The following is a 14,294-nucleotide window of genomic DNA, read 5'->3' as shown; positions in this document are numbered from 1 at the left end:
GTCCCGGACCGCTCGCTGTCAAGTAGAAACTCGTCGGACGATTCCGAGTATTGTTTTCGTCGGACGATTCCGAGAATTGTCTGTCTGAAACTCGTTCAAGGCCAGAGCGAGTCTTTCAGAATTCAACGTCGCACCGAAATCCTTTGACCGTATGCCGCTCAACGTCGAGTCAAAACACGTCGGACGAATTGTTTGTCAGCCTACATTCGTTCAAGGCCGTGAGAATCTTCTCGAACCGTCTGGAAGCTCTCAAAACCTGACACATGCCAGGATTCTCGGTCGAACGTCAGAGGATCCACGGGGTCCGCTCGAACGCCTGAGGATTCACGGAGTGCGCTCGGTAATGCAGTTATCGATCCCGCTCGATGGCATGATTTTCTTTACCGACAAAGAGCACAATTTATCCCACAAGGGGTTATACGACGGCAATTTGAGGCATTTTTTACCAACGATCATTGTCATTTGGGAGATTTTCTTACGGACGAGCGGTCGGCAGAACACGTTTTATCTTACGAGAGGGGGGATAATCTTCAAGGGTTTGCACCTGGGATGCACGGATAGGCGGCTTGGTCGGCGGATAGGCGGCTTGCTCGGTAAAGAACGTGTTTCTATCCAGAACCCGCCTTGTTATACTACTCTACACATCCAAGCTCCAGTCGTAGTCGCCATTCCCAAAAAGTTCGCAAACCGTCCCGCTATTCCGAGCGTCTACGCACGATGATGCGCGACCTACACGAGAGGTGACACTTTTTACATACGCAGACTCGACGAGACCATGTGCAGCGGAATTTGGCTACACTCAATTTCAAACCGAAAACGACTCAACTCGAAACCGTAACTCGATGCGAGACTTTACAGGAACCAAATTGATTCTACGCGTTATCGTGAAAACTCAGGCTACGGCCATCAACAAGGAGATCGGCAAACAAATTTCGAGTGCGACTCCAACTCAACAAGGAATTGGCCAACCGTTTACCAGTGCGACGATCTAAATTGCACTCGAAATACGTTCGCAAAGAATTAATAGCGCTTACCGCTTCGCAACTACACCAAGAACTCTCCGACACCGGTTTCCGCCGTGTCACACACAACTCTCTAACTTTTCCTTTTAATTTACTCGAACGTGACTACCGCAAAATGTCGCCAGGACTCAAGTGTCGAGCTCCGCAAATCGGAGCCGCAATTCGAACATGCCTCGAACATAGGCGCTATCAGTTATCAAAAATTCTCCCGCTCTAATTGGCGTTCTCGTTACGAAATTCTTACAGCCTAACTTATCGCTATCGTTGACTCCCGCTGTCGCGGGGTGCTGATTGGTGGTCCAGTCTCCGGTATCCCGTAGTTCGACAGTGACGTGCTGACGACTTCGCGAGGTTGCCTGACGTCAATGTGATGAGGAGGGGAGGCTACAGCTCGCCAGTCACCAACGGGAATCTCGTCCGCCTTGGGTTCCCTCGCGGCAGAGCTCTGCGTTGACGCTCTCTCCGTAGCCTCGCGCGAGGCCCTCCTGTCGTCGCGATCCATCGCGACTGTAATTCTGTAATGTTGTTCGAATTTGCCGCCGATCCCGTGTATGATGCTGCATTTACTCGGAACCAAAAAAAAAATAAACAAAAATCCTGAAAAATCGTCCTGCCAAACCGAAGATTGTCCCCGGAGTCTCGGATGCGTGACTTTTGTCTTGGCGCTCTTTTTTTTGGAAATGATTTGCGGTCTGATCCGCGGAAACCCTAATTTCGAGTTCCATCTAGGGTCCGGGGAGCCGTTTGGAACGCGCATCGAAAATGCCACGTGACAATGTGTATATGCGGCGTTCGTGACAGCTGCAGACAATGACTGCAGTTATTGAACTAGCCGCCCGAACTTCCAGCGAGAATTTAAACAGTCGCAAGAGCGGTATGGACGAGCTATTTTAATTTTTTTACCTATAATGTTTTTTACCCGCCAGTCAACCAAAGAAACTGATTTATTTTTATCGTTTGTCTCGCATGATACGTCGCAACAGGCAGATAAAATGAGAACTTCGTTGAAATAAAATGTAATTGTTTTGGTGCTTCTGCGTCACTAGATCACTTTTATTTCTTCAATGGTATACAAGCCGTTCCATGTTAAGTTTCCGATTTCTTCCAATCTTTTGGAAGAAAATAATAAACAAGGTCTTAAATATTTAAAGCATTAGCCATGTTGATTCCAAACTTGTGAGCTCAGAATCGATTCCAGTAACCGCACAAACTAGTAAACTATCGAGCTCCGGAAGATTTCATGATCGTACACAAAACTCTGCCAGAAACCGTTCATCAATTTGTGGGGATGGTTTTAGTTATAAATGCAACCGAAATTTATTGAAACGAAGAAGCTCCTGAATTTTTGTTTAGAAACAGCTTTGTAATGTCAAGTAAGACGAATTAAAGCAAAATAGTGCGATTTTAATGAGAATTCGGCTGCACGATAGTTCGCCCCCCTGAGTGACGTTATTTCGAGAAACGTAAAACACGTATCCCCTACGTTTTTATGCTGTTTTAAATGCAATTAATTTGATTGGAAATCCGAACAATAGTTTTTTAGTTATAAAAATTTTTCAACTTTCAACCCCTATAATTTTCGACTATTCAACCCCGTCGTAACCGGGTAGAATGCATTTTTTATTATTTGTCATAGGAATTATTCTGCAATTGGTTTCATCCAAATATATCAACTGGAAGTATGCCAAACTATACAACAATTACTGAGGATGCCCAACTTTGAGGGTTGATTTCATCCCTTGAAATCGTTTTTCCGCCGATAAAAAAAAATACGTGGCGCTTAGATTTCAATGAAGAATAACATATCCTTAAATGGACGAAATCGGGTGGGAACACCTCAACCAGTTTCCTTGTTATCCTTGTTTCCTCGTTTACCTATTGGAGAAGATGTCAATAGTCTTTTGTCACCTAATCTGAAGAACCATCTCTCTCCTGTTTGAATTTTATGATACTGACCAGTGTTTTATTCTCTTCTTATACAAGGTAAACTTTCTCTTAATTGTTGATATACATTTTTAGTTGTAATAGATATATTGAATGTATTCTCCAATGTACAATAGATAATAATTCTTGATATTATGATATCCATTGATCTTATTGTCTTACTGATGGAATCTATGTTCTTGGCAGTTAAATAAAAAAATTTATCATTCTGCGGAAGGACCCTAGTCGGACCGAAACGTTATTGGAAATTTACGTAACGCATTTACTGACCGCTCACCAAGATTTACCACTACATTATCTACGAGGTCAAGAATTCTAATCCTTCAGTTTCCTTGTTAGTTGCAAGTAAGAAGTTTAGAGCCATATGATAGGCAACCTACGGTACATCTTATAACCCGGGAGATAGGTAAGACTGTAATAGAAAAGATTCATAATCAATATAATGTAGAGTCAATCGTATTGCTGCAATAAACTCTGAAAACTAGGTACTGTGGAATCTCCAGAACCATGAATACAAATTATCCAACATGAATTATAGAATTCTTTACGAAAACGCCGTATTGTAGGCGATGCGCACAATTGTTTGGAAGGGAAAATAGATTTCTAATGTGGAACGCTACAGAATGCCAGGTAGAGAATATATCAGTAACACAATAAAACCACCGAGGGTAAGCCAACTAGCAGGATGATTCTCTAGGGTGAAGCAACCGAATGTCAATCTAGAAACATAATGAGGAATACATTATTATAATAACATTGAACCCTTCAAGCCAATAGCATCCATTCCAGTCGTGGCAATGAAACACAACAATGTACAGACATTAACTCTTTACAAACCCCAGTAATTCTATCAAAGAAGTGACCTAAATTGTATACGTGGCCATGCCGGTTAACAACCGACCGGAAACACAAGAGCAAACTCTAGACACCTTATGCGCTGATCTATCTCGACTAAAAAACACTGCCTGTATAAGAAAATATTACAGAACATGTATGCAAGCATATCCTAAGATAATTAATTATTTGAAATTTCAAGAAACTAATCCCGTGAAGGATAAGCCATACAAATAGTTGGAAGTAATTACAGTTACGCGAACCTAGTTAAACGTATTACAATCATGTTCCATAATTAATTACTATCTGTAATGTATGAGTAGGCAGCGGCAGCACCGGCTGACGTCAAGCGCTGAGCTGCCTGCGCACGGTGCTGGTGAGCGGGATGGCCAGTGAGCCCATAGACTTATAAAGATAGACTGAGCGCTCCTATAAGAGGCACTGACAATTACATATAAAGGATAGAGATATACCGGGAGTACTGCTCTCTCTTTTCAATCGGCGTCATGGTGGGAGACAACAGAGCAGTGGAAGTGGAACAGCTATAGATATAGGCGCATAATTTCGCCTCATTCTCCTCTACCGCCTCAATGCCCGCCACAAATATCGTCAGAGAGAGAAAGGAGTACTCCCGGCATATTTCTGTCCTTTAAATGTTTGCTTCAAGCGGCTCATAAGAGCGCTCGGTCTGTCTTTATAAATCTATGAGTGAGCCACGAGACCACGGTCCTACCATAGACTTATAAAGAGTCTATGGGTCCTACATACAGGTCTTGCAACGAACGTAGTGGGGGGTTGTCAGTTCACGTCCGAAACAAAAGTACAACTTATGGCCACAAGAGTGGCGCTACGAGTTATTAATAAGCTTATTATTATTATTTGGTGGAATCCTGACCAATCTTTTTGATACCCATGCCACGGTATATTTTATCCACTTCCTTCTGATGAATCGCTCCAGAAAATGTGTTTCACAAACAAATTGTGACGACTTTAGGTCAAAAATTCCTGGAATCGCAGCAATCCATTTTTCACGCAGTTCACGATTCGATGGAACTTTGAACGCGGTGCACTTCTCTTTCACTGATTTTCGACCTGTGTTGCAGGTCGGAACCGCACAGGAATTAGTCGTCATTGCATTTATCTCTCGTGTTATTAATTTTAATCACAGCCATATTCTATTCGAATATAACCTCGCGTTGTAATATCACGCATATGTCTATGAATAACTGACAGCGCCGCATAGTGACCAGTAGTGACAAAAAAAAAAAATTGGACAATACGCGGCTACCCCCACCACTCAAATTTCAGTTGCTTGCAAGACCTGTATGTAAGACCGTGCACGAGACATCGGCGTGTGGCATACCCACGGTCTTACATACAGGTCTGGAAACTCCTATGCTGGGAGCCACGATTATTCGCGTCGCTTAAGGGCGTTGCCTATGCCTCGAACAGCGCGCGCAAACAGAGACTCACGATTTTCCTTCTCATTTCCTCATTTTTGAAGATAATTAGGTTCTTAGGGGGTAATTTTGAAGGTAAAGGATAGATCTGTGTCGCCTTTTTTGCCGAATTCTCGATTTCGCTTTCAGATTTGCGTAAAACGTACTTGAAAGTACGTTATGTTTGAAGTGAAACACAGCGGACAGTGAATTTTTTTTCGCAATTCGGCGAAAAAGGCGACATAGATCTATTCTTTATCTTCAAAATGACTCCCTAAGAACCTAAGTATCTTCAAAAATGAGGAAATGAGAAGGAAAATCACGAAGCATAAAACAGCAAATTTTTCGCGCAGAAGGCGGGCGGCTGCTAGCGCCACGACTGCGTTGGCGGGCGACCATGCGAATTACAGGCGAGGAGAGTAGACTCAACACCCCCCACTACAATTCCCCTCCTTCGAATCCTCGTCGCTCAGCACGTGGATAGTGTTCCGCGCTTTTATTTTTGCTTGTGTTTTTCTACAGTGTTTTTTTATTATTTCGAATCAGTATTTATTCCCGCGATGGCTAAGAAGAGAGGGAATGTGTCTTTGAAGAAGAAGAAACGACCCGGCATAAAGATTTTGGCTAAATTTCAGGAAAAAATGAGGTAAATCGAATTATTTATATGATTGATGGTGCACCCTCTCTGACTTCGAGATTCAATCACTTGAGTACGAACAATCGCAGGGCTTTAATTTAAGAAGGTACTTTCAAGAGCCGATAGTGCTGTTCATAATAGCAGTATACATTCATTCTCTAGTTTTTTTATACATACGAAAATATAAACTAGAATGCATTGTGACGTGTGGTACTAGCCCGGTTTGCATTAGTCGCTAAAATATGTCATCAATTTGTTACGTGTTCAGGTTAAATGATCGAAATCGATATTCGGCAATTAGCATGAGTGTTTACACTTTGTCGATCATAAGGAATATTCTTATCACTTATTGTGACTACCTAAGTATCCAAGGTAAAATTACAATGTACCTGGCAGAATTTTCCATACAAAGTAAATACGGCGCGTACGTATTAGGCCACTAAAATACGCGCGTTTTGTTTTTAGAAATAAACTTGACGTAATTCTGGGGTAATCATACATGCACACATTACTTACAAATCAGCCACCTACAAAACTGTCATCAAATCAGATACTACTGCCAAGTATAATTTATTTAGAAACTAATGATGATTTTGATATACTATAACTAATGATGACAAAAAAAAAAAAAATTGTAATCAAAATTGAAATTCTAAAAAAAAAAACATAAATTTTGATAAAAAAAAAAAAAACAATTGGAGTACGTGGTCCTGGCGGGCCCATGCTTATATTGCCATTACAACATTGATATAGCTCGACTTGTATTTTCTTGTGCTTGTTTTGAAAAAGCCCGCCTTTACCACTATCTCCAATTTTTTTTTTTTTCAATAAAAATTATTTTTTTTTTTCAATTTCAATTTTGATTTCAATTTTTTTTTTTTGTCGTTATAGTATATCAAAATCATCATTAGCTTCTAAATAAATTATACTTGGCAGCAGTATCTGATTTGATGACAGTTTTGTAGGTGGCTGTTTTGTGGGTGGCTGTCAAATTAATATACTTGGCGAAAGGTTTTTGCAACAGAGGTGCTTTTTGGGGATATCAGTACTTTTTGTGGGATTTCGCTTGAACATTTAAAAATTTTGATCGCTCGCTGCGCTCGCTCGATAGATTTTTGGGATACAGAATTAATATTTGAGACGAAAATAATCGGTGGAAAAGCCAAGTTAGAGCTTTCTCATAATTACATGTATCAGCTCCAAGGTCTTCTACACATTACGAATAGGAAGTGGTGCTATTTTATAGTTTGGACGTCAAAGGGATTGATTTTTGATAAAATAAAACGTGACGATAAATGCTGGACCGAAAAAATGGAGAATAAATGAGCAGATTTCTTTTACTTTTGTTTGTAACCCGAAATCGTAGATTCTAGACGCGCCCGACAACGCTCAATCCGCGAACCTCCTCAAATCATCGAAGCCCAGATAAGGCCGCGCGTAAGAAACAGTAAATTCACGACCGACAGACGACAAAACACTGTAATCTAAATATATGTACATGTGTACATAAATATAATAGCTTTGTATATAGCTTACGTGCAATATTTCTGTGATTTATGTTTAGTTAGTTATATGTATTATTGTGCTAAAAATTTGCTAGTCATATCGTTATAATTATATATCTGATTATTCATTCCAGGAATACTTTCTACTTTCCGTACTACTTTCCATAGTTTGCGCTTTCTATAGAATTTATTTAGCCATATAATGTATACAATGCTCGATGCTTTGTTATATCAATTTTCTTTATCAAGATTACTGTCATGTTTCACTTATACTGTTTCAATTTAATTTCTATGAGATCCTTCTCATACAGATTTCGTGATTATGTTTATTAAGTTTAAACGAGTTCAATTTTACTTTTACCATTTTATATTATTTTTTATCATTTTGTATTTGTTTGGTGCAAACCCGATCATGGTTGGGAGGTAGGGACGGGTTAGGCGGGTCTCTGTTTGATAGCGACCTCCACGTGGTGAGACCTGGGAGATTGATGATATTTTCGTTGCTATATCATGAACTTGCTCACAGCTATTCGTTGCATTTTCAATTTAAAATGACCTGTGACGACGTCTGGCCGGTATTCGTAAATAGTTACGTATTATTTTTGAGACTGTATTAGGAACAGCTCTCAGCCGATCAAGCTATGCTTTGAGCTGCCTCAAGACAGTCCTGCAAATCGAACCTGACCATGAATACCGGCTATTAGACTATTACCAGTCACGTGATCGCATTGCGTAGAAATACGGACGCCGGTGAATATAATTTTCGTTGAAATATGAAGAATGTATATCTATATCAACATACGTATAAGGAATTCTACGTCACGTCAATCAAAAAATGACCTCGTATTTTTTCAGTCTGTTCATACTTTTTTTCACATGAAATAAAGGTAAAAAGAATCGACACGCATTTTGGTGTTCGTCCGAATTATGTTTGTTTTCGAAAGTTACAAGACAATCATTCAATTTTGATCCAAAAGGAGCTCGGATATATCCGGTTCTATTCGACGTAAAGACATTCGACGTAAAGACACAGTGCATTCGGAAGGTGAACGAATAAGCTTTCATAAAAAAAATGCAATGTTGAACATTATTGAAAATCCCAATTTTTATAAACAATTCAAATATTTGACGATTTTTACCTCATTAATGACAAGTTTTCGAATTATAAAAAAAATAGTTTCGGGTTCCTTATTAAATTCTGTATTACTAGTAAATTTTTCAAGTGGAATCTGAAAGGAGTCTACTTTTTTTTTCTATTATTCATCAGGCGCTGCGTCGTGCCGAGCGCGATACACTGGGCTGTTTAAAAGTATTTGAAACCGAATGCCCGTGAGGGGTGGAAGAGGATAGCCGCGTCACCCGCCCCACTCCGGCGACAGCTCGGCTGCTCCGTCTCACTTGTTTCTTTACCCTCTCTCTCGCCACGGTTAACGCGGGAAGCGGAGTAGCCCGCGCTTTCTAGCTAGGCAACGCCCTTAACAAGGGCAAATTTCGATTCTAGCGGCACCGTCAGTTGTCGCTGTTGTCTAGTTACCAGGATAACAATAACCTCAATAAATACGATAAGTGAGCGTGAGTGAGCGAATACCATGGCTTGTCTGGACCCCCCCGGCCCCGCCACTGCTGTCGAGAAGATCGCAACAAACCTAGTGGCGACTAGTGAACTACCAACATGGCTTCAATAAGCAGCCTTCCCCCTCCAATGAAGTTTCCAGGCCTGTATGTAAGACCGTGGGCATGCCTATGTACTGCATAACCTAATAAAGAATGTATTAAGAATATCCACTCTCTCATCAATCCGTACCACGGTCTTACATACGGGTCCGGAAACTAGCAGGGTGGGGAATGACTCAGATAATGAGGCAAAACCGTGGTTCTCGTCTTCGCCGTCTGCAGCGCTGCCCCCTCGGGGTGAGCCAATCATAATCAGATCCGGACAGCTGATTTTTCGGAATCAACAATCCTGAATAACACTCAAAAATGAAGAAAGATGCGAATAAAAAATGATTGAGATGTTTACTAACATTCCATGGCAGGCGTGGTAATTGTTTTATTTTAACGGAATCCTCAAATGTTTAAGTCAATAAAATCCATAAGCATCAAGCGAGGGCTCACAACTTTTGAGACAGTTTGAGATCTTGTGTAGATGATCCACCGTTTACACACTTTACACTGAGTTATGACCTATCAAAAACTTCGATGAGCAGGTTATCTTATCGGTATATATCTATATCTATCATACCCCGGGCTAATGGCGCCCCTAGCGGATAGATAAGAAACAAGACCGTGTGCCTCACTAACGGTGACACCCCCTACCACTCAAAAGTGCCGGAGTTACCAGACCTGTATGTAAGACCGTGATCCGTACACACCTTTCCACGTGCCTGACGGGATATCAGAACCTAGCACTATCCTACTTTAATAAAACATACAACATATTACTCTATCAAAATAACAACCAAGGGTAACCGCTATTGTATCCCAGTTAACTATTAAGATAAACAATCTAATCCATAGTGCAGTAAAATATTCCAGAACCCAAACTACGCTTATAATATATCGCTCTGTAGCCTCAAGAACGCGGACGCTCTTACGAAATCAGAACCCACATAATGGTATGGGTATAGCTCCGATGTATAACAGTAATTGTAAAGAACAGCGATCTCGAGCATATACTTGTCCTGTGGTTATACAGGCGAAGGCCACCCCTTCTAAAGTCACGTAAGATTCTGAACTCCCGTAGTACTGTTACCAAGGGATTGTGCGCACAGAACACACACACCCACAATAATAGCGCACCTCACCAATACGCGTATACATGAAGCTCATGCCCATAACGCATAATAATTCAATCCCAAAAGATGAACATGGACCTAGTTTTAAATCTTGGAATACGGCGAAGAAGCAAGATGGAATGGAGCAAGAGTTGAAGAAAAGATCCAAAGTCCAACTCTGCACCCGGCACCAACAAATTCCATAGCATAGCATGCTGACTTAGTTGTAACGCTCAGAGTAAGGGGACAAAATATGTCGTTGCGGGGCAATGCTTGAGGTGGAATATTCTCACCTCTACTGTCATAAAGACAAGCACCCAGCGTTAATTCGCTCTCTTGGTTTTAATCTCCAGTTTGCTACTTGTTCTCAGTAGACTCTTGCGATAAAATCCTCTGGCACTTGCATTTCAACGACGTAATACTGCCCGGTTTATTAGTGCATTAATATCATTGTATTAAAATTGTTCATTCCTACTTTGTATTCTTAATCAGAATGTATTCAGCTTAAAACAAATTCTAATTTCAACTCACAATCAGTGTTTCTTTGAAAGAATTCCCTTCCATTGCATCAATCCAACGTTGCCGAGATCCAGTCATCCAATAGGAGGTGACAAAACTCTATTTCAATAAGTTATAATAAACATTCTCTTTTTCCCGGGTTTATCTGAATAGTGCGATAGAACGATCGTTGTCCAGTGTATTTAAATACTTTATCGGTAATTTATGACCCAAACTACTGATGTGAGTCTAATTGTACTTGCCCAATTGATTCTAGTGTCTAGCATTCGGGTATTTTCGTGGAGTGTTGTGCCGACGTCACACGTGAGACGTCACCAAGTGGTGACTTTGGTGAATTAATCAATCAGAGCATGCTGCATCCAGCGTTTGCTGCACGTGCAATTTCAGCCTAATGTGACGTCGGTACGGTACCTCGTAAAAATTTCCAAGTGTTAGACATTGGAATCATCGCACGGTTACAGCTAGACTCACATCAGTAGTTTGGGTCACCAATTACCGATAAAGTATTGAATACCCTGGGCAACGGTTATTCTATCGCTCTAATCAAACAAACTGAGGAAAGAGTAATCGTTAGATAAAAGATTTAAATTGACTTACCTTTGGAAAGTAATCTGGATATGATGAATTGCAGCGCAGATTGGTGAGAGAGTTTGATGGAATGACTGATTTGGATATATTTGGATACTTTGATTAACTTGGATTTATTTTGTAGTTTCAGATTTCTAGTCCCAAACAACGAGGTTCCTAGTGTTAGATTTTAAATTAGTTTAACAAAATGGAGCGGGAAGCTCGCTGGAGTTTAGTCAGAGTAACTTCGTAGAAAAAGTTTGGCGGCAAAAGGCAAAAGGATTTTACCGCGAGATTGTACCGAGGACGAGATACCGAATCTAGTGGTGGAAACCAAGAGGACGATCCGATGATCGGTCGCCGTTCTTATGGGGATCGATTGCTGCGCAAAACGATACCCCGCTTTAATTTTTGGAGTTTACTCCTCAAGAAACGATTTGAGTTATAGGGCCCGGTACGGAAATTATATGAGGAGTCAAATCAAGTGTAACACGAAAACTTGAGGTGTTAAGTAGAAAGAGACAAACATATATATCTGTAGGATTGAACGTACAAAAGAAGATGGAATACATTACACAGCGTATCCTATACTCGGAGCCTCCCTCTTTGTGCGATGCTTCGTAGTCTGACTGTATAGTTCACTACCTCTGGTCTGAGAGTTGAATGTGTGCGTATGTTTGTACGTGTGTGTTGTGTGCCTGCGTATTATAGTAGCATTTATTGTATCGATACAACGTACACAAACAGCAACCTAACCATCAACTTTTAATGTTTTGATTTTAAAGTTTTCTTGTACTTCTATGCATTGATACGTGTATTTTTATGTACTAAGATTTGATTGAAGTAATATAAATAATCCGAATAATTAGAGATATATGTTTGTTTCTCTTATCATTTTGGAAGATGCGTTCATTTACCCTCTTTTTCTATTCGATATATATCATAATTATCGTTCGTAACGAGTAAACTCCAGTCGTGTGTCGGAGCTGACACATACACATTTTTTGTAAAACTACTGCGCACCTTCCCCCTTATTCTAGGTATTAAAACTAGGGCACGATATCCTCGTCGCATGTTCGCCCGTGATCTTTGCTCTTAGCTATTACTGTATTGCGAGCTTTTTATACACGGTATAACACCGTTTTGGTGTGGTAGTGTAGGTGTAGAGTTGTTGCACCATTAGCTTCCTATCCGTGTGAGATTTGGTGCCGGGGGCAGCAGGCCCCCCCTGGCTACAGTGCTTCCTCCCCCCTTTCCGCAGACGTCAAGACCTGGACCAATTGTAACTGCTATTTCCTAATATGGTGATCACAATGCACGTGTGATAGAGGTGACCCATGTTTCGTGATGGTGTCATATGTCGCGGCGAGGTTATGATGCGCTGAGTTCTAGTTGTAGTTTACTTCCTAAATGTTCTTACTATCCTCTTCGTTACAAAGTCTATATATTAAGATTACCATATTGGATACTTATTATTTGGCTAGTTTGACAGCGTGTAAATATATGGAATTGCGTATATGTTATAATTAATTATTATCATTATTCACCTGGAGTACAATAGTAGTTGTTTATGGGACATACTTGCTATTCATTTGGTATTAAAGCTAATACTATGATTGCGCTGCTGCGAATACTCTTAGGAGTTCGTGTTGTAACAATCTTAACAGAATTAGGGTATTTAAGGATGTGATAGTTCGTAGTTTTGGAATAAGTTTACGTATATATTTTTCGTATGATTCCCTTCGGTAATTGTTAATTGTGATATTGATATGGAACGGCTTGAAAGGTATTGGAGCGTTGTTCTTATGTTTGTTGGTTGCCTGTTACTGGGCGTTGCCACGTGTACATCTTTGAGTTTATTCCTTGGTATCGGGCAATACTTGTAAGGAGCTAGGGATATGTTTTCGTACGTTCCAGCTAAGAACTATTATAAGCTTTGTTCATCTTGAAGGATCTATTGTTATTGTATTTATACAATAATTGTAATTCTGTTTGGTTGTTTCGCCTTACAGAATCATCCGGTAAGTTGATTTACCTACAATCGTTTTGTCATTAAGCTTCCTAATATGTTCTCCAGGTAGAGTTCTGTATGGTTCCATATTGAAGATCTACATTACCTCCGAACGCTTGTATGTGTTACCTACAATACGGTGTTACGGAGAAAAGTTTATAATTCATGCTAGATAATTGATTTTTACGATTTTGAAGGTTTCGCAGTCACTGGTTTTATGGATCATTGCAGCAGTGCATATAGCTTTACATTATGTCGGTTCTATATTATATGTATCTATGGTTTTACCATAGACTTATAAAGATAAACTGAGCGCTCTTATGAGCCGCTTGAAGCAAACATTTAAAGGACAGAAATATGTCGGGAGTACTCCTTTCTCTCTCTGACGATATTTGTGGCGGGCATCGAGGCGGTAGAGGAGAATGAGGCGAAATTATGCGCCTATATCTGTTGCTGTTCCACTTCCACTGCTCCATTGTATGCCACCATGACGCCGATTGAAAAGAGAAAGCAGTATTCCCGGTATATCTCTGTCCTTCATATGTAATTGTCAGTGCCTCTTATAGGAGCGCTCAGTCTATCTTTATAAGTCTATAGGTTTTACAGTCCTCTATTCTCCAGGCTATATGGAGCTCTTAGCTCCGAATGCGCGAATGGCATTGTTGAGTGTTATATAATAATTGGATATAATGGTGTCGGTTAATTATGGTGTTAATATAATAATAATATAAAATAGTGTATAATAATATTATAACTTCTTGTAGTCCGAAGATCTCGTAACATGGCTCTAGGCTCTGGTTAGTGAATTTCATAGTTATTTTCATCTAGGGATATTTCAAATAATTAGACAGTTGTTTTGATACCTTCTGGTTACAAGATTCTCGTCCTTCGAGTTCGGTCAGCCCTCTGACACACGCTGCTAAAAGTGGTTCGCAAAATGTCCCGCGATTCTGCCGCTAATCTCCACCACTAGTGGCGCTAGTAGTTGTCTGACAAGCTCGCGCGCGGTCAGCGAGGGCAGCGAGCGTGTCAGAAGTCTACT

The sequence above is a fragment of the Neodiprion virginianus genome, chromosome 2 (assembly GCF_021901495.1).
Source record: "Neodiprion virginianus isolate iyNeoVirg1 chromosome 2, iyNeoVirg1.1, whole genome shotgun sequence".
Classification (NCBI taxonomy): Eukaryota; Metazoa; Arthropoda; class Insecta; order Hymenoptera; family Diprionidae; genus Neodiprion; species Neodiprion virginianus.
The sequence above is the reverse complement of the archived record's forward strand: the minus strand, read 5'-3'. Positions refer to the sequence as shown.